This window comes from Oncorhynchus gorbuscha, linkage group LG06 (assembly GCF_021184085.1).
Source record: "Oncorhynchus gorbuscha isolate QuinsamMale2020 ecotype Even-year linkage group LG06, OgorEven_v1.0, whole genome shotgun sequence".
NCBI lineage: Eukaryota > Metazoa > Chordata > Actinopteri > Salmoniformes > Salmonidae > Oncorhynchus > Oncorhynchus gorbuscha.
Window position 1 is genome coordinate 41,223,683 of NC_060178.1, and position 18,371 is coordinate 41,242,053.

The 18,371-nt window shown below is 47.2% G+C and overlaps 1 pseudogene; it reads right to left on the minus strand.

Annotated features, from left to right (window-relative positions):
• Positions 1–2,950: 2,950 nt before the first annotated feature.
• On the minus strand, positions 2,951–18,054 carry LOC124038680 (annotated as a pseudogene).
• Between the last annotated feature and the right edge of the window lie 317 nt (positions 18,055–18,371).

An 18,371-nucleotide genomic window follows, 5' to 3' on the forward strand; every position in this document is an offset into this window, starting at 1 on the left:
CCCAAGTCCTTTACAATCTTTACATTTTTATAGTCACATGGAGTAGACAACTGAAACAAGCTATGCTTAATAAGCAGTTGCAGGTCTGGTCGTACAGTTGGTATGGCTATAAGCTTGGCACACCTGTATTTGGGGAGATTCTCCCATTCTTCTCTGCAGATCCCCTCAAGCTCTGTCAGGTTGGATGCACAGCTATTTTCAAGTTTCTCCAGAGATGTTTTATTGGGTTCAAGTCTGGGCTCTGGCTGGTTCACGTGGAAATCGTGGAAATCCAAAAACAGCCCTATCTGGTGCAAAACACAGAGACAGGAACAATCACCCACAAACACACAATGAAACCCAGGCTACCTAAATATGGTTCCCAATCAGAGACAATGACTAACACCTGCCTCTGATTGAGAACCATATCAGGCCAGACATAGAAATAGACAAACAAGACATCCAACATAGAATGCCCACTCAGATCACACCCTGACCAACCAAAACATAGAAACATACAAAGCAAACTATGGTCAGGGTGTGACACCTGTGTTGTCTTGCCTGTGTGCTTAGGGTTGATGTCCTGTTGGAAGGTGAACCTTCAACCCCAGTCTGAGGTCCTGAGTGCACTGGAGCAGATTTTCACCAAGGATCTCTCTGTTCTTCGCTCTGTTCATCTTTCCCTCAACCCTTACTAGTTCCCATTCCCTACTGCTTAAAAACATCCCCACAGTATGATGCTTCCAGCACCATGCTTCCCCGTAGGGATGGTGCCAGGTTTCCTCCAGAAGTCACACTTGCCATTCAGGCCAAAGAGTTCAATGTTGGTTTCATCAGACACGATAATCTTGATGTCATGGTCTGAGAGTCCTTCAGGTGCCTTTTGGCAAACTCCAAGTGCCTTATAAAGAGGAGAACTTCCGTCTGGCCACTCTACCATGAAGGCCTGATTGGTGGAGTGCTGCAGAGATGGTTGTCCTTCTGGAAGGTTCTCCTATCTCCACAGAGGAACTCTGGAGCTCTGTCAGAGTGACCATCGGATTCTTGGTCTTATCCCTGAGTAAGGCCCCCCTCCTCTGATTGCTCCAATCTTGGTGGTTCCAAACTTCTTCCATTTAAGAATGATGGAGGCCACTGTGTTCTTGGGTACCTTCAATGCTGAAGAAATGTTTTGGTACCCTTCCCCAGATCTGCGCTTTGACATAATCGTGTCTCGGAGCTCTACTGATAATTCCTTCAACCTCATGGCTTGTTTTTTTGCTCTGACATACACTGTCAACTGTGGGACTTTATATAGACAGGTATGTGCCTTTCCAAATCATATCCAATCAATTGAATTTACCACAGGTGGACTCTAATCATGTTGTAGAAACATCTTAAGTATGATCAATGGAAACAGGACGCACCTGAGCTCAAATTCGAGACTCATAGCAAACCATCTGAATCCAAGGCTTTTGATTGGGGAAGCAGTGAACCTTTACTGTGGGGACAACGTTGTCGTTGCATTTCCTATTGAAGCCGGTAACGGAGGTGGTTAGCTCATCAATGCTATTGGCTTAGTCCCGGAATATATTCTAGTCAGCACTAGCAAAGCTGTCCTGTAGCATAGCCTCCGATTCAGAGGACCATTTCTCAATGCAGCGCATCATGGGTACTTCCCCTTTGAGCTTCTGCTTGTAGACAGGAAGCAGAAGTATAGAGTCATGATCTGATTTGCCAAAGGGTGATGAGGAAAGGCCTTGTATGCTTGCTTGTGGCTAGAGTAGCATTGGTCTTTATAACCCCCTTGTGGCGTAGGAGTTGAGTTGATGGAAGTTGGGGATTATGTGTCTTAGAGACTAGGAACTTAATGACAAGGAACTTAATGACTAGGAACTTAATGACCAGAAACTAACAAGGAAAGCAGCCTCTCATGGTTTCCTGCCTGTTTTTCTTATCCTGAGATTGAACATATACAGCAATCACGATAACAGCTGAAAACTCTCTCGGGGGTAGAAAGTTTGGCATTTGTCCATCAAGTATTCCAAGACGGGTGAGCAATGGGTAGAGACTTTGCGCTAGAGTCAGGACACCATTTACTGTTGATAAAGTGGCTTACACCTCCCCCTGTCAATTTTACTGAATCCAATGTCCTGTCCGCTCGGTGAATGGAGAATCCATCGAGTTGGATTGCCATGGGGGCAAGGCCAAGTGTTTTTGGGACGGACAAGGCCCCTGACTGTTTTGATAGAGCCATAATATTTTGACTGGTGAGTGACATAGGGACAAATTAGTGTGGTTTTTAAGGTAATGTTTTTGTTTGTAGATGTCATTTGTATAGATTTCATGTCAAAAGTATTTTTATTGTATTACCTTTTGTTAAAGTCAGTTTTATACATTTGAATGTCAGACAGCGTAATGTTTTTGTTATCATAGTCAACATAGTTTTTTCCTTAAATATTGGATATCATTTTAGAATGTACATTCAGTGAAATGTTGCTGATAAACCAACACCAAATGTGAAAAGAGATATAGGTCTTTACATTGATTATTGAAATTGACAAACTGTCTTTCCCTTCAATTGATTGTGATGACAACAAAACAATATTGGTCTAAGCTATTGTATTTGTTGTAGATGCAGTGCAATGGAATTGGTATACTGAACAGTCAAAGCAAGTTGGATGTGTTTCCAATACAACTCCTCTGTCAAGCTGAAGGTGTTTTTGGCACTGACATATTTTTTTTAAATCATTTTTTAAATTTCATAATTCACCATGAAAAGTGATGGCCATTAAATGTATCTTATTAGAGGGCTCTTAGAGGGCTCTTTTTGCAAATGAAAAATGTGGAAAAATGTATCAGAGACCATCTTTGAATGCACAGTTGGATTTATTACAATTTGAGTGGTCAATAATGTTGTAGGTTTCATCTCAGTGATGTGAAATTACATATTTTCTGTTATAAAAGTTACAGTATCTGCTCCACCAGAGCACTAAATGCACTGCTCAGAGCAGCGACAGGCCACATGGGCTTCTGCCTTCTCCATCAGGTCCACACTCTTCTCATAGATGCTGCTCAGACCTTCAGAGCGGTTCAGGTTGGAATCTGTAATAGGAAAGAAAGAAATGAGGAACTGCAGATCAGTATTTATTGGATACATCAGAACAGTATGGTGTCTTCAGTAAAACAGTTGTCCATTATAGACTCACCAACGGGCAGGCAGTGGAAACCAATGGTGATGGGGCTGCTTCTCCAGCTTCACAGACTCAAGCTTCATGAGACATTCTGACATAGAGAGGTACAGCAATAATATGTTAACTAAATGAACTGACATTTGTAATGCAGCATAAGCGGTAGGCTAAGACTTACCAGATGCATCACGGCAGCTATCAGAAGGAAGCACCCAGGAATGGGCAAAGCTGACTGAGCTCTTGGTCAGGCGGCCACTGGGTGTACGGTACTCCTGTCTGTTTTCGCCATCAGCCTTTCCACAGAGTCCACAGGTCTGTCCCTTCATCCAGTCCACAACTTTAATCTGAGTGCCAAAGTCACACAACAATTTAGAACAACTGTAGCTTATGTATTACTACCCTTTAAAACCTCTTAGTCCGCCCCATCCCGCATGCGGGATCGTGACTACAGCCTCAAGCTCATTACCATAACGCAACATTAGCGATTTCTAAAAATCGCAAATGAAATGAAATAAATATACCTGCTCTCAAGCTTATCATTTTCTTAACAATCCTGTCGTCTCAGATTTTCAAAATATGCTTTAGAACCAGAGAAAATCAATAATTTGTGTAAGAGTGGTGATAGCTAGCTTAGCATTTAGCGTTAGCATTTAGCACGCAACATATTCACAAAAACCAGCAAAGGGATCAAATAAAATAATTTACCTTTGAAGAACTTCAGATGTTTCAATGAGGAGACTCTCAGTTACATAGCAGATGTCCAGTTTTTCCTGAAAGATGCTTGTGTAGGACACAACGTTCCGTTTTGTTACTATGCATTTGGCTACCGAAACTAACCGAAAATTCAGTCACCTACACGTCGAACTTTTTTCCGAATTAACTCCATAATATCGACTGAAACATGGAAAACTTTGTTTGAATCAATCCTCAAGGTGTTTTGTCATATATCTCTTCATTGAAATGCCAGTCCTAGAAGCCTGCATTCTTCTCTGATTCGGATGGAAAAATACTGGTAGGTGACTTTTGCGCACCAATTTCCACACAGACACCGTGCGGGACCCCTGGTAAATGTAGTCTCTTATGGTCAATCTTCCAATGATATGCCTACAAATACGTCACAATGCTGCAGACACCTTGGGGAAACGCTAGAAAGTGTCCGTTCATTCCTGTCGCATTCACAGCCATATAAGGCGATCATGGAAAACGTACCCTCAAAAATCCTGTTCATTTCCTGGTCGCTCAACCATCTTGGTTTTGCCTGTAGCTTTAGTTCTAAGGCACTCACAGTGAAAATCTTTGCAGTTCTGGAAACGTCAGAGTGTCTTCTTTCCAAAACTATCAATTCCAAGCATAGTCGAGCATCTTTTCGTGACAAAATATTGCGCTTAAAACGGGCACGTGTTTTTATCCAAAAATGAAATACTGCCCCTATAGGACTAACAGGTTTAAACAAGTAATACGCTATTCATACATTTAATGATACAGTATTATTGATATTATGACGTAAGATTCCAATCACCTTCCATGAGTACTTATCAAAGTAGACTTTTTGGAGACCATGGCTTGGGGCATAGAGAGACACACCTTCACCCTTCTGTTTGATCTTGATAGAACCTTAGGCAAGAAAATAAACAATGATGTAGTTTATGGATGAGGCCATTTTCTATTATCTTATTACAGCAGTACATTAGATTATTCTAGTTATTGTGATGTTGATAAATAAGGTTGAAGGAGCATGAGAAACCTGAGGGGTCCTCGTATGGGAGGTTGTCTTTGGAAATTTCCATTCCATTGACCTTCACTATCACATCATTGTCGTCAGGGTACAGGTCAACATCACTGGAAGTGTCAAAGATAATATTTCATACATTGTTATTGATGGAACTAAGAAATATATTTGTGTCAAAAGCAATTGTTTTCTAAAACAATACTCACATGTCAGAGATTTTCACATTGATGTGGTTTTGTTCAGATGCGTGATCCTTCTTCAGCAGAACCATGAATTTGAGCTCTATGGTGCAATCCTGAGCCAAAACTTGGTAGCAGGAGAGCGGCATCTTGATCTTGTACTTCCTGTTGTTGAATGTTGTCAATGTGTCTCTGGACATGCTACATTTAACTGGAAAACAATAGTGTTAATTTATACCTTCCTGTCCTTTTTTAACGTTGTACTGTGACATTGTTTTGTTTTTTAGTTTTTTAAATGTTTCTGCTTACCTGCGTTGACTTCAGAAAACAAGTAGTGGATTTGGTTAACAATGTTGTCATCAAAGGGAGAAAGATCAGTCATAAACTCAATGGGCAGAGAACAGGGGAGGTTCACACCCAGTTTATACAGTGTCATCTGTGATTTAGATACACAAATCAGAAACAGTCAACCAAGAAGAGAAGTCTGGAGAAATAAAACAGCAGAAAATGCTATTGTGGGAAAAACAATGTTCCTCACCTTGGGTGTTTTCAGAATGACATCCAGGGTCCTTTCAGATGTTGCAACCACAGTGAATTGAATCTGTTTCTCACTATTTCTGTCTTTTTGCAGTGGAACCAAGTCAGCCAGGTAATATGGGATGTACCCAGGGATGAATTCAGACACGCTAGAAGAGACAAGGTTACACAAATCAGAAGTTGTTCTTGATTTGTTCTGTAACATTATTCAGCTATCACTAGTAAATAACAAATGAGTAACCGTACATCCTAACATAGCGCCAAACAGCCTTGGGAACCTTGGGGAGTCTGTCCCAAGACAACATCAGATGAACTGCAGGGCTTGGGCCAACAAGACCAGTCTCAGCAGTGATAAAGGTGTTATAATCCTTGCACTCTGCACCCCAAGCAATCATGGCCTAATTAGGAGAACAAAATAAAGTGTACATTTTTTTAGTATACCTTAGATGTTATTGCTACACACGGGACAACCTAAACATTAAAAAATGACATTAAAAAAACGATCAGAAAACGTATATTGTCGCACCATTTACAAGATATTTGATCTTACAGTGACTTTGTGTTTGCTGAGCAGAACACCATCAGCACATAGTTTCCAGATGTCATCAAGGACAGCCATAATGATCTGCAGTCTGGAAGTAGCTTTGTTCAAGTAAGCAGTAACTTGGTATTGTCATGTTCTGACCGTTATTTCCTGTGTTTGTATTTAGTTAGTATAATAATAATAATATATGCCATTTAGCAGACGCTTTTATCCAAAGCGACTTACAGTCATGTGTGCATACATTCTACATATGGGTGGTCCCGGGGATCGAACCCACTACTCTGGCGTTACAAGCGCCATGTTCTACCAACTGAGCTACAGAAGGACCAGTATAGTATGGTCAGGGCGTGAGTTGGGTGGGCAGTCTATGTTTGTTTTTCAATGTTTTGGGTATTTCTATGTTTCGGCCTAGTATGGTTCTCAATCAGAGGCAGGTGTCATTAGTTGTCTCTGATTGAGAATCATACTTAGGTAGCCTGGGTTTCACTGTGTGTTTGTGGGTGATTGTTCCTGTCTCTGTGTTTGCACCAGATAGGACTGTTTTGAGTTTTCACATTTCTTGTTTTTTTGTAGTTAGTTGTTCATGTGTACCTTAACGTATTAAAAAGAACCATGGACACTTACCACGCCGCTTATTGGTCCTCTGATCCGTTTCGCCTCTCCTCTTCGGAAGAAGAGGAGGAAATTCATTACAGAATCACCCACCCACCAAGGACCAAGTGGCGTGGTAAAGGACAGCGACGACAGCAGCAGCATCAACAACAGAGGCCAGCATCACAGGACTCCTGGACATGGGAGGAGATACTGAATGGAGAGGGACCCTGGGCACAGGCTGGGGAATATCGCCGCCCCAAAGCAGAGCTGGAGGCAGCGAAAGCTGAGCGGCGGCGATATGAGGAGGCAGCACGGCAGCGCGACAGGTACGAGGGGCAGCCCCCAAATTTTTTTTGGGGGGGTGCACACGAGTTGTGGTACTAAGCCAGGTAGCAGACCTGAGCTTATGCCTCATACTTATGATAAGCAGCGCATTACTGGTCAGGCACCGTGTTATGCGGTTAAGCGCATGGTGTCGCCAGTGCGTGCCCATAGCCCGGTGCGTGATAGGGCAGCCCCCCGAAAGTGCCATGCGAGTGTGGGCATTGAGCCAGGGCGTATGGTGTCTGCTCAGCGGGTCTGGTCGCCGGTACGCAGTTTTGGTCCAGGTTATCCTGCGCCGGCTCTGCGTGCTGTGTCTTCAGGGCGCTGGGAGGGTGCAGTGCGTCCTCTGCCTGCGCTCCGCTCGTGCCGGGCAAATGTGGGAGTGGAGCCTAAGGGAGAGGTGCATGTAGTAAGCACTAGATCTCCCGTGCTTACCCACAGCCCGGTTCAACCTGTGCCTGCACTCTGGAGGGTCCGGGCTAGAGTAGTTGTCCAGCCTGGGGAAGTGGTGCCAAGGTTGAGCACCAGAGCTACAGTGCTCCCCCACAGCCTGGTCCTTCAGGCTCCTCCTAACACCAAGCCACCTGAAGGTCTCCCCAGCCTGGTGGTTCCTGTGGCAGCCCCACGTACCAGGCTGTCTCTCTGTCTCCTCCCTGCAGGTGGTCCCGCCTGTCCGGCGCCGCTGCCGGAGTCTCCCGCCTGTCCGGTGCCGCTGCCGGAGTCTCCCGCCTGTCCGGCGCTGCGGCCGGAGTCTGAGGCGCCAGAGCCCCTCAGCCCACAGGCGCCAGAGCCCCTGCCCCTCTGTCCCGAGCTGCTCCTCGGCCCAGAGTTTCTGCCCCTCTGTCCCGAGTTGCCCCTCTGTCCAGCGTGGTCATTGAGAGGGGTTGCCATGGTGAGAAAGCCACGGAGGCGGACAATAAGGCGGACTAAGACAATGGGGAAGTGGGGTCAGCGTCCCGCGCCAGAGCCGCCACCGCGGACAGACGCCCACCCAGACCCTCCCCTATAGGTCAAGGTTTTGCGGCTGAAGTCCGCACCTTTGGGGGGGGGGGTACTGTCACGTTCTGACCGTTATTTCCTGTGTTTTGTATTTAGTTAGTATGGTCAGGGCGTGAGTTGGGTGGGCAGTCTATGTTTGTTTTTCTAGGTTTTGGGTATTTCTATGTTTCGGCCTAGTATGGTTCTCAATCAGAGGCAGGTGTCATTAGTTGTCTCTGATTGAGAATCATACTTAGGTAGCCTGGGTTTCACTGTGTGTTTGTGGGTGATTGTTCCTGTCTCTGTGTTTGCACCAGATAGGACTGTTTTGAATTTTCACATTTAAGACATTTACATTTAAGTCATTTAGCAGACGCTCTTATCCAGAGCGACTTACAAATTGTTGCATTCACCTTATGACATCCAGTGGAACAGTCACTTTACAATAGTGCATCTAAATCTTAAAGGGGGGGGGTGAGAGGGATTACTTATCCTATCCTAGGTATTCCTTAAAGAGGTGGGGTTTCAGGTGTCTCCTGAAGGTGGTGATTGACTCCGCTGTCCTGGCGTCGTGAGGGAGTTTGTTCCACCATTGGGGGGGCCAGAGCAGCGAACAGTTTTCACTGGGCTGAGCGGGAGCTGTACTTCCTCAGTGGTAGGGAGGCGAGCAGGCCAGAGGTGGATGAACGCAGTGCCCTTGTTTGGGTGTAGGGCCTGATCAGAGCCTGGAGGTACTGAGGTGCCATTCAAATCAAAATCAAATCAAATCAAATCAAATTTTATTTGTCACATACACATGGTTAGCAGATGTTAATGCGAGTGTAGCGAAATGCTTGTGCTTCTAGTTCCGACAATGCAGTGATAACCAACAAGTAATCTAACTAACAATTCCAACACTACTGTCTTATACACAGTGTAAGGGGATAAGGAACATGTACATAAGGATATATGAATGAGTGATGGTACAGAGCAGCATACAGTAGATGGTATCGAGTACAGTATATACATATGAGATGAGTGTGTAGACAAAGTAAACAAAGTGGCATAGTTAAAGTGGCTAGTGATACATGTGTTACATAAGGATGCAGTCGATGTTGTAGAGTACAGTATATACATATGCATATGAGATGAATAATGTAGGGTAAGTAACATTATATAAGGTAGCATGTTTAAAGTGGCTAGTGATATATTTACATCATTTCCCATCAATTTCCATTATTAAAATGGCTGGAGTTGGGTCAGTGTCAATGACAGTGTGTTGGCAGCAGCCACTCAATGTTAGTGGTGGCTATTTAACAGTCTGATGGCCTTGAGATAGAAGCTGTTTTTCAGTCTCTCGGTCCCAGCTTTGATGCACCTGTACTGACCTCGCCTTCTGGATGATAGCGGGGTGAACAGGCAGTGGTTCGGGTGGTTGATGTCCTTGATGATCTTTATGGCATTCCTGTAACAACGGGTGGTGTAGGTGTCCTGGAGGGCAGGTAGTTTGCCCCGGTGATGCGTTGTGCAGTCCTCACTACCCTCTGGAGAGCCTTACGGTTGAGGGCGGAGCAGTTGCCGTACCAGGCGGTGATACAGCCCGCCAGGATGCTCTCGATTGTGCATCTGTAGAAGTTTGTGAGTGCTTTTGGTGACAAGCCGAATTTCTTCAGCCTCCTGAGGTTGAATAGGCGCTGCTGCGCCTTCTTCACGACGCTGTCAGTGTGAGTGGACCAATTCAGTTTGTCTGTGATGTGTATGCCGAGGAACTTAAAACTAGCTACCCTCTCCACTACTGTTCCATCGATGTGGATAGGGGGTGTTCCCTCTGCTGTTTCCTGAAGTCCACAATCATCTCCTTAGTTTTGTTGACGTTGAGTGTGAGGTTATTTTCCTGACACCACACTCCAAGGGCCCTCACCTCCTCCCTGTAGGCCGTCTCGTCGTTGTTGGTAATCAAGCCTACCACTGTTGTGTCGTCCGCAAACTTGATGATTGAGTTGGAGGCGTGCGTGGCCACGCAGTCGTGGGTGAACAGGGAGTACAGGAGAGGGCTCAGAATGCACCCTTGTGGGGCCCCGTGTTGAGGATCAGCGGGGAGGAGATGTTGTTGCCTACCCTCACCACCTGGGGGCGGCCCGTCAGGAAGTCCAGTACCCAGTTGCACAGGGCGGGGTCGAGACCCAGGGTCTCGAGCTTGATGACGAGCTTGGAGGGTACTATGGTGTTGAATGCCGAGCTGTAGTCGATGAACAGCATTCTCACATAGGTATTCCTCTTGTCCAGGTGGGTTAGGGCAGTGTGCAGTGTGGTTGAGATTGCATCGTCTGTGGACCTATTTGGGCGGTAAGCAAATTGGAGTGGGTCTAGGGTGTCAGGTAGGGTGGAGGTGATATGGTCCTTGACTAGTCTCTCAAAGCACTTCATGATGACGGAAGTGAGTGCTACGGGGCGGTAGTCGTTTAGCTCAGTTACCTTAGCTTTCTTGGGAACAGGAACAATGGTGGCCCTCTTGAAGCATGTGGGAACAGCAGACTGGTATAGGGATTGATTGAATATGTCCGTAAACACACCGGCCAGCTGGTCTGCGCATGCTCGGAGGGCGCGGCTGGGGATGCCGTCTGGGCCTGCAGCCTTGCGAGGGTTAACACGTTTAAATGTCTTACTCACCTCGGCTGCAGTGAAGGAGAGACTGCATGTTTCCGTTGCAGGCCGTGTCAGTGGCACTGTATTGTCCTCAAAGCGGGCAAAAAAGTTATTTAGTCTGCCTGGGAGCAAGACATCCTGGTCCGTGACTGGGCTGGATTTCATCTTGTAGTCCGTGATTGACTGTAGACCCTGCCACATGCCTCTTGTGTCTGAGCCATTGAATTGAGATTCCACTTTGTCTCTGTACTGACGCTTAGCTTGTTTGATAGCCTTACGGAGGGAATAGCTGCACTGTTTGTATTCAGTCATGTTGCCAGACACCTTGCCCTGATTAAAAGCAGTGGTTCGCGCTTTCAGTTTCACGCGAATGCTGCCATCAATCCACGGTTTCTGGTTAGGGAATGTTTTTATCGTTGCTATGGGAACGACATCTTCGACGCACGTTCTAATGAACTCGCACACCGAATCAGCGTATTCGTCAATATTCCCATCTGACGCAATACGAAACATGTCCCAGTCCACATTCCCCTCACAGCTCCGTAGGCAAGCACCATGGTCTTGTAGCGGATGCGAGCTTCAACTGGAAGCCAGTGGAGAGAACGGAGGAGCGGGGTGACGTGAGAGAACTTGGGAAGGTTGAACACCAGACGGGCTGCGGCGTTCTGGATGAGTTGAAGGGGTTTAATGGCACAGGCAGGGAGCCCAGCCAACAGCGAGTTGCAGTAATCCAGACGGGAGATGACAAGTGCCAGGATTAGGACCTGCGCCGCTTCCTGTGTGAGGCAGGGTCGTACTCTGCGGATGTTGTAGAGCATGAACCTTCAGGAACGGGCCACCCCTTGATGTTGGTTGAGAACGACAGGGTGTTGTCCAGGATCACGCCAAGGTTCTTAGCGCTCTGGGAGGAGGACACAATGGAGTTGTCAACCGTGATGGCGAGATCATGGAACGGGCAGTCCTTCCCCGGGAGGAAGAGCAGCTCCGTCTTGCCGAGGTTCAGCTTGAGGTGGTGATCCGTCATCCACACTGATATGTCTGCCAGACATGCAGAGATGCGATTCGCCACCTGGTCATCAGAAGGGGGAAAGGAGAAGATTAATTGTGTGTCGTCTGCATAGCAATGATAGGAGAGACCATGTGAGGTTATGACAGAGCCAAGTGACTTGGTGTATAGCGAGAATAGGAGAGGGCCTAGAACAGAGCCCTGGGGGACACCAGTGGTGAGAGCGCGTGGTGAGGAGACAGATTCCCGCCACGCCACCTGGTAGGAGCGACCTGTCAGGTAGGACGCAATCAAGCGTGGGCCGCGCCGGAGATGCCCAACTCGGAGAGGGTGGAGAGGAGGATCTGATGGTTCACAGTATCGAAGGCAGCCGATAGATCTAGAAGGATGAGAGCAGAGGAGAGAGAGTTAGCTTTAGCAGTGCGGAGCGCCTCCGTGATACAGAGGAGAGCAGTCTCAGTTGAATGACTAGTCTTGAAACCTGACTGATTTGGATCAAGAAGGTCATTCAGAGAGAGATAGCGGGAGAGCTGGCCAAGGACGGCACGTTCAAGAGTTTTGGAGAGAAAAGAAAGAAGGGATACTGGTCTGTAATTGTTGACATCGGAGGGATCGAGTGTAGGTTTTTTCAGAAGGGGTGCAACTCTCGCTCTCTTGAAGACGGAAGGGACGTAGCCAGCGGTCAGGGATGAGTTGATGAGCGAGGTGAGGTAAGGGAGAAGGTCTCCGGAAATGGTCTGGAGAAGAGAGGAGGGGATAGGGTCAAGCGGGCAGGTTGTTGGGCGGCCGGCCGTCACAAGACGCGAGATTTCATCTGGAGAGAGAGGAGAAAGAGGTCAGAGCACAGGGTAGGGCAGTGTGAGCAGAACCAGCGGTGTCGTTTGACTTAGCAAACGAGGATCGGATGTCGTCGACCTTCTTTTCAGGAAAATGGTTGACGAAGTCATCTGCAGAGAGGGAGGAGGGGGGATTCAGGAGGGAGGAGAAGGTGGCAAAGAGCTTCCTAGGGTTAGAGGCAGATGCTTGGAATTTAGAGTGGTAGAAAGTGGCTTTAGCAGCAGAGACAGAGGAGGAAAATGTAGAGAGGAGGGAGTGAAAGGATGCCAGGTCCGCAGGGAGGCGAGTTTTCCTCCATTTCCGCTCGGCTGCCCGGAGCCCTGTTCTGTGAGCTCGCAATGAGTCATCGAGCCACGGAGCGGGAGGGGAGGACCGAGCCGGCCTGGAGGATAGGGGACATAGAGAGTCAAAGGATGCAGAGAGGGAGGAGAGGAGTGTTGAGGAGGTAGAATCAGGAGATAGGTTGGAGAAGGTTTGAGCAGAGGGAAGAGATGATAGGATGGAAGAGGAGAGAGTAGCGGGGGAGAGAGAGCGAAGGTTGGGACTGCACGATACCATCTGAGTAGGGGCAGTGTGGGAGGTGTTGGATGAGAGCGAGAGGGAAAAGGATACAAGGTAGTGGTTGGAGACTTGGAGGGGAGTTGCAATGAGGTTAGTGGAAGAACAGCATCTAGTAAAGATGAGGTCGAGCGTATTGCCTGCCTTGTGAGTAGGGGGGGAAGGTGAGAGGGTGAGGTAGTCAGTTGTTCATGTGTACCTTAACGTATTAAAAAGAACCATGGACACTTACCACGCCGCATATTGGTCCTCTGATCCGTTTCGCCTCTCCTCTCTATCCCTCTATCTTATGGTCAGTTCTCACTAAACGGAAGAGGATGATCACCTTAGGGGCAAGTTTATTGCCAAGGAATTTGTCCTGAGAAGAGAAACACATTTTAAATCTTAATTCATCTCTGCTCTCTCTCCCAATGGCACACAATGAAAGAGATGATAATCTTGACTCAAGTTATAATGGTGAAGTGTCACCTGATTGTAAATGGCATGGAAGCTAGAGGCACTGCTCTGGCTTCTGGAGATGACATTGGAGGTGGCTTGAGAGTCCTGCAAACAAACAGCAAAACCCAGGGTATTTACGGAAAAACTTTCATCCAAACATTTATTTTTGTCAAACATCCCGTAGATGAAAATTCCTCAATATTGTACCTTGTGATTCTTTTGGAATTTGCGGACGTTGGGGTCGTAAAGCTGGTCGGGGCCATAAGGCTATTTGGGTAAAAATACCAATACATTCAATAAATTCTCTTCACATTTTTAACATCTATGTATGTTTGCAACAAGTCTGTGCCTTGTTTGTCAACTCAATATCTGACTCAAAGAGTTTTGTGAGAAACAGTAGCCTTACCTTGGAGATGCGGGAGCTGGAGGAGCTGGAAAAGCTGCTGCTCTCTGATTTGCTGGATCTAGAGCGGGAACTAAAAGATACAAGCACATTCATATGGCCTCCAGGTCCCCTCGGAGAGTTCATCAATGAGCTTGATGCATTGATAAGCTCCTTTCCTGAGGACGGCTCACCTCTCACAGTTCTGGGCGACTTTAACCTCCCCACGTCTACCTTTGACTCATTCCTCTCTGCCTCCTTCTTTCCACTCCTCTCCTCTTTTGACCTCACCCTCTCACATTCCCCCCCTACTCACAAGGCAGGCAATACGCTCGACCTCATCTTTACTAGATGCTGTTCTTCCACTAACCTCATTGCAACTCCCCTCCAAGTCTCCGACCACTACCTTGTATCCTTTTCCCTCTCGCTCTCATCCAACACTTCCCACACTGCCCCTACTCGGATGGTATCGCGCCGTCCCAACCTTCGCTCTCTCTCCCCCGCTACTCTCTCCTCTTCCATCCTATCATCTCTTCCCTCTGCTCAAACCTTCTCCAACCTATCTCCTGATTCTGCCTCCTCAACGCTCCTCTCCTCCCTTTCTGCATCCTTTGACTCTCTATGTCCCCTATCTTCCAGGCCGGCTCGGTCCTCCCCCTCCCGCTCCGTGGCTTGACGACTCATTGCGAGCTCACAGAACAGGGCTCCGGGCAGCCGAGTGGAAATGGAGGAAAACTCGCCTCCCTGCGGACCTGGCATCCTTTCGCTCCCTCCTCTCTACATTTTCCTCCTCTGTCTCTGCTGCTAAAACCACTTTCTACCACTCTAAATTCCAAGCATCTGCCTCTAACCCTAGGAAGCTCTTTGCCACCTTCTCCTCCCTCCTGAATCCTCCCCCCCCTCCTCCCTCTCTGCAGATGACTTCGTCAACCATTTTCAAAAGAAGGTCGACGACATCCGATCCTCGTTTGCTAAGTCAAACGACACTGCTGGTTCTGCTCACACTGCCCTACCCTGTGCTCTGACCTCTTTCTCCCTCTCTCTCCAGATGAAATCTCGCGTCTTGTGACGGCCGGCCGCCCAACAACCTGCCCGCTCGACCCTATCCCCTCCTCTCTTCTCCAGACCATTTCCGGAGACCTTCTCCCTTACCTCACCTCGCTCATCAACTTATCCCTGACCGCTGGCTACGTCCCTTCCGTCTTCAAGAGAGCGAGAGTTGCACCCCTTCTGAAAAAACCTACACTCGATCCCTCCGATGTTAACAACTACAGACCAGTATCCCTTCTTTCTTTTCTCTCCAAAACTCTTGAACGTGCCGTCCTTGGTCAGCTCTCCCGCTATCTCTCTCAGAATGACCTTCTTGATCCAAATCAGTCAGGTTTCAAGACTAGTCATTCAACTGAGACTGCTCTTCTCTGTATCACGGAGGCGCTCCGCACCGCTAAAGCTAACTCTCTCTCCTCTGTTCTCATCCTTCTAGACCTATCGGCTGCCTTCGATACTGTGAACCATCAGATCCTCCTCTCCACCCTCTCCGAGTTGGGCATCTACATTTAACATTTACATTTAAGTCATTTAGCAGACGCTCTTATCCAGAGCGAATCATCTCTGGCGCGGCCCACGCTTGGATTGCGTCCTACCTGACAGGTCGCTCCTACCAGGTGGCGTGGCGAGAATCTGTCTCCTCACCACGCGCTCTCACCACTGGTGTCCCCCAGGGCTCTGTTCTAGGCCCTCTCCTATTCTCGCTATACACCAAGTCACTTGGCTCTGTCATAACCTCACATGGTCTCTCCTATCATTGCTATGCAGACGACACACAATTAATCTTCTCCTTTCCCCTTCTGATGACCAGGTGGCGAATCGCATCTCTGCATGTCTGGCAGACATATCAGTGTGGATGACGGATCACCACCTCAAGCTGAACTTCGGCAAGACGGAGCTGCTCTTCCTCCCGGGAAGGACTGCCCGTTCCATGATCTCGCCATCACGGTTGACAACTCCATTGTGTCCTCCTCCCAGAGCGCTAAGAACCTTGGCGTGATCCTGGACAACACCCTGTCGTTCTCAACTAACATCAAGGCGGTGGCCCGTTCCTGTAGGTTCATGCTCTACAACATCCGCAGAGTACGACCCTGCCTCACACAGGAAGCGGCGCAGGTCCTAATCCAGGCACTTGTCATCTCCCGTCTGGATTACTGCAACTCGCTGTTGGCTGGGCTCCCTGCCTGTGCTATTAAACCCCTACAACTCATCCAGAACGCCGCAGCCCGTCTAGTGTTCAACCTTCCCAAGTTCTCTCACGTCACCCCGCTCCTCCGCTCTCTCCACTGGCTTCCAGTTGAAGTTCGCATCCGCTACAAGACCATGGTGCTTGCCTACGGAGCTGTGAGGGGAACGGCACCTCAGTACCTCCAGGCTCTGATCAGGCCCTACACCCAAATAAGGGCACTGCGTTCATCCACCTCTGGCCTGCTCGCCTCCCTACCACTGAGGAAGTACAGTTCCCGCTCAGCCCAGTCAAAACTGTTCGCTGCTCTGGCTCCCCAATGGTGGAACAAACTCCCTCACGACGCCAGGACAGCGGAGTCAATCACCACCTTCCGGAGACACCTGAAACCCTACCTCTTTAAGGAATACTTAGGATAGGATAAAGTAATCCTTCTCACCCCCCCTTAAAATATTTAGATGCACTATTGTAAAGTGGCTGTTCCACTGGATGTCATAAGGTGAATGCACCAATTTGTAAGTCGCTCTGGATAAGAGCGTCTGCTAAATGACTTAAATGTAATGTTAAATGTAATATGGGAGATCAGAGATCTAGCGAAGAACTACTAATTACTAAGCAAGAACTATTATGATATAGTTACCTTTGACGTATGCTTTAGCGACAGCAGCAGTGTAGTAACTGAGCTCCATGGGCAAACCAACAGCGGTGGGGAAGATGCGACGCACCTCTGCAGCCAGCAGGGCTTTAACATACTGGAAAGTTGCTCCAGCCAACAGTGCCTTCAAGGCATTTTTTACCAAAGCGCGTGCAGAAGGACTGTTGGCAAGCTGTGGGATATTATTAGGTTTAGCTGGTTTGTCCATCAACTGTGAATGTTTTATGAATACTTTTGGAGACTATTAAGTTATATCATCTGTTGTACCTGAAGTGCCTGATCGATGAGGCAATTTCCTGTCCAAAGAACTTCACATATATAGAGGCTAGGGGCTTTCTTGTGGCTAGGGACCTCCAGTCAGACAGCTGTGAATAGATCAGTAAAGCAAACCTGATTGATCAATTTAATTTTAACAATCCACAGGGATTGAAGCAATTTAAGATAAATGTGTAACATAGTGATTGTTGATACTTACAGCCTTAATGACACACCTCATCTTGGTGATCCTGTCAGCATTCTCAGGAGCTGGGGGTAATTTCAGAAGAGCCTCCTGGATTCCCTCAGTTCTCACTCCAACCTAAGGCGCAAACATTAAGCTTGGACAGTTAAAAAGTGTTTTAAATGTTCTCAATCATTATAATTTCAAGGAACTTTGAAAAAACGCCTTTACCTCAAGAACATCAGCAGCTGCTCCAGCAAAGTAGGTGCGAGCTTTGGCCACGACAGTTCTGGGGAAAAGGGTGTCAGCATCGTTGATGTAGAAAGCACTGGCAGCAGCACCAATCTCAGGGGATCTTTAAAATGGGGAAAAATGACTGTTAATGATTGACTTTGTTGATGTTTAGTGAATGATGCTAATGGGCCAGTCGTTGCAAGCCAAGGAAGATAAGAGGAGGACCTTACTGGAATAGGCATCCAGGTGGATGGCTTGACTGAAGTGGTAGCTCAATCTTCTACATTTGGTGCTGAGCATCTTGACAGCAACATTGCAGGCAGCAGCACTAAAATGAAGGAATAGCAACTATGTTATTAAATCTGATTCCATAGATATTGAGAGAGATGTAATGACATGTAAAGGTGAAAGAGTGCTCTTACACTGAGGCAAAGTCAGGGGCGGTGTTCCTGGTCAGGGACTTCATGTGAGAGTAGGTGAAGCTAGCCACATGCAGATTTTTCTCTGTTTTCAGAATGCTAGCTAAAGTAATCACCAGGCCCATTGGGGGCTTTGTCTCAAACAGAACAATGCAGGCAAGCATGCGGAGCTCTGGGTGGAGAGCCTTGTCCATGAACAACTGCACAGCAACTTCCTGGACCTATTTCACAACAATAATGCAGAAATTTGAAGAAGTGCTCTATCGACAAAAACAATTGTAACAAAATATATAATTAACTAATGTTTCATAAGTTGATATCAGTATGTGCTCATAATAAAGCCTGTTGAGTTGGTTATCACTAGTTCTGAGGTGGCCACATACACCCGTAGGTTAGGTTAACCTGCCCCACTGCCATTTTGCCCTTTACAGATCAATGTCCATCTAAGTCAGTTCTTTAATGAAAATTATCTGGAGAATCACTTGTTGTTTTATCCAACAAGTTATGTGTA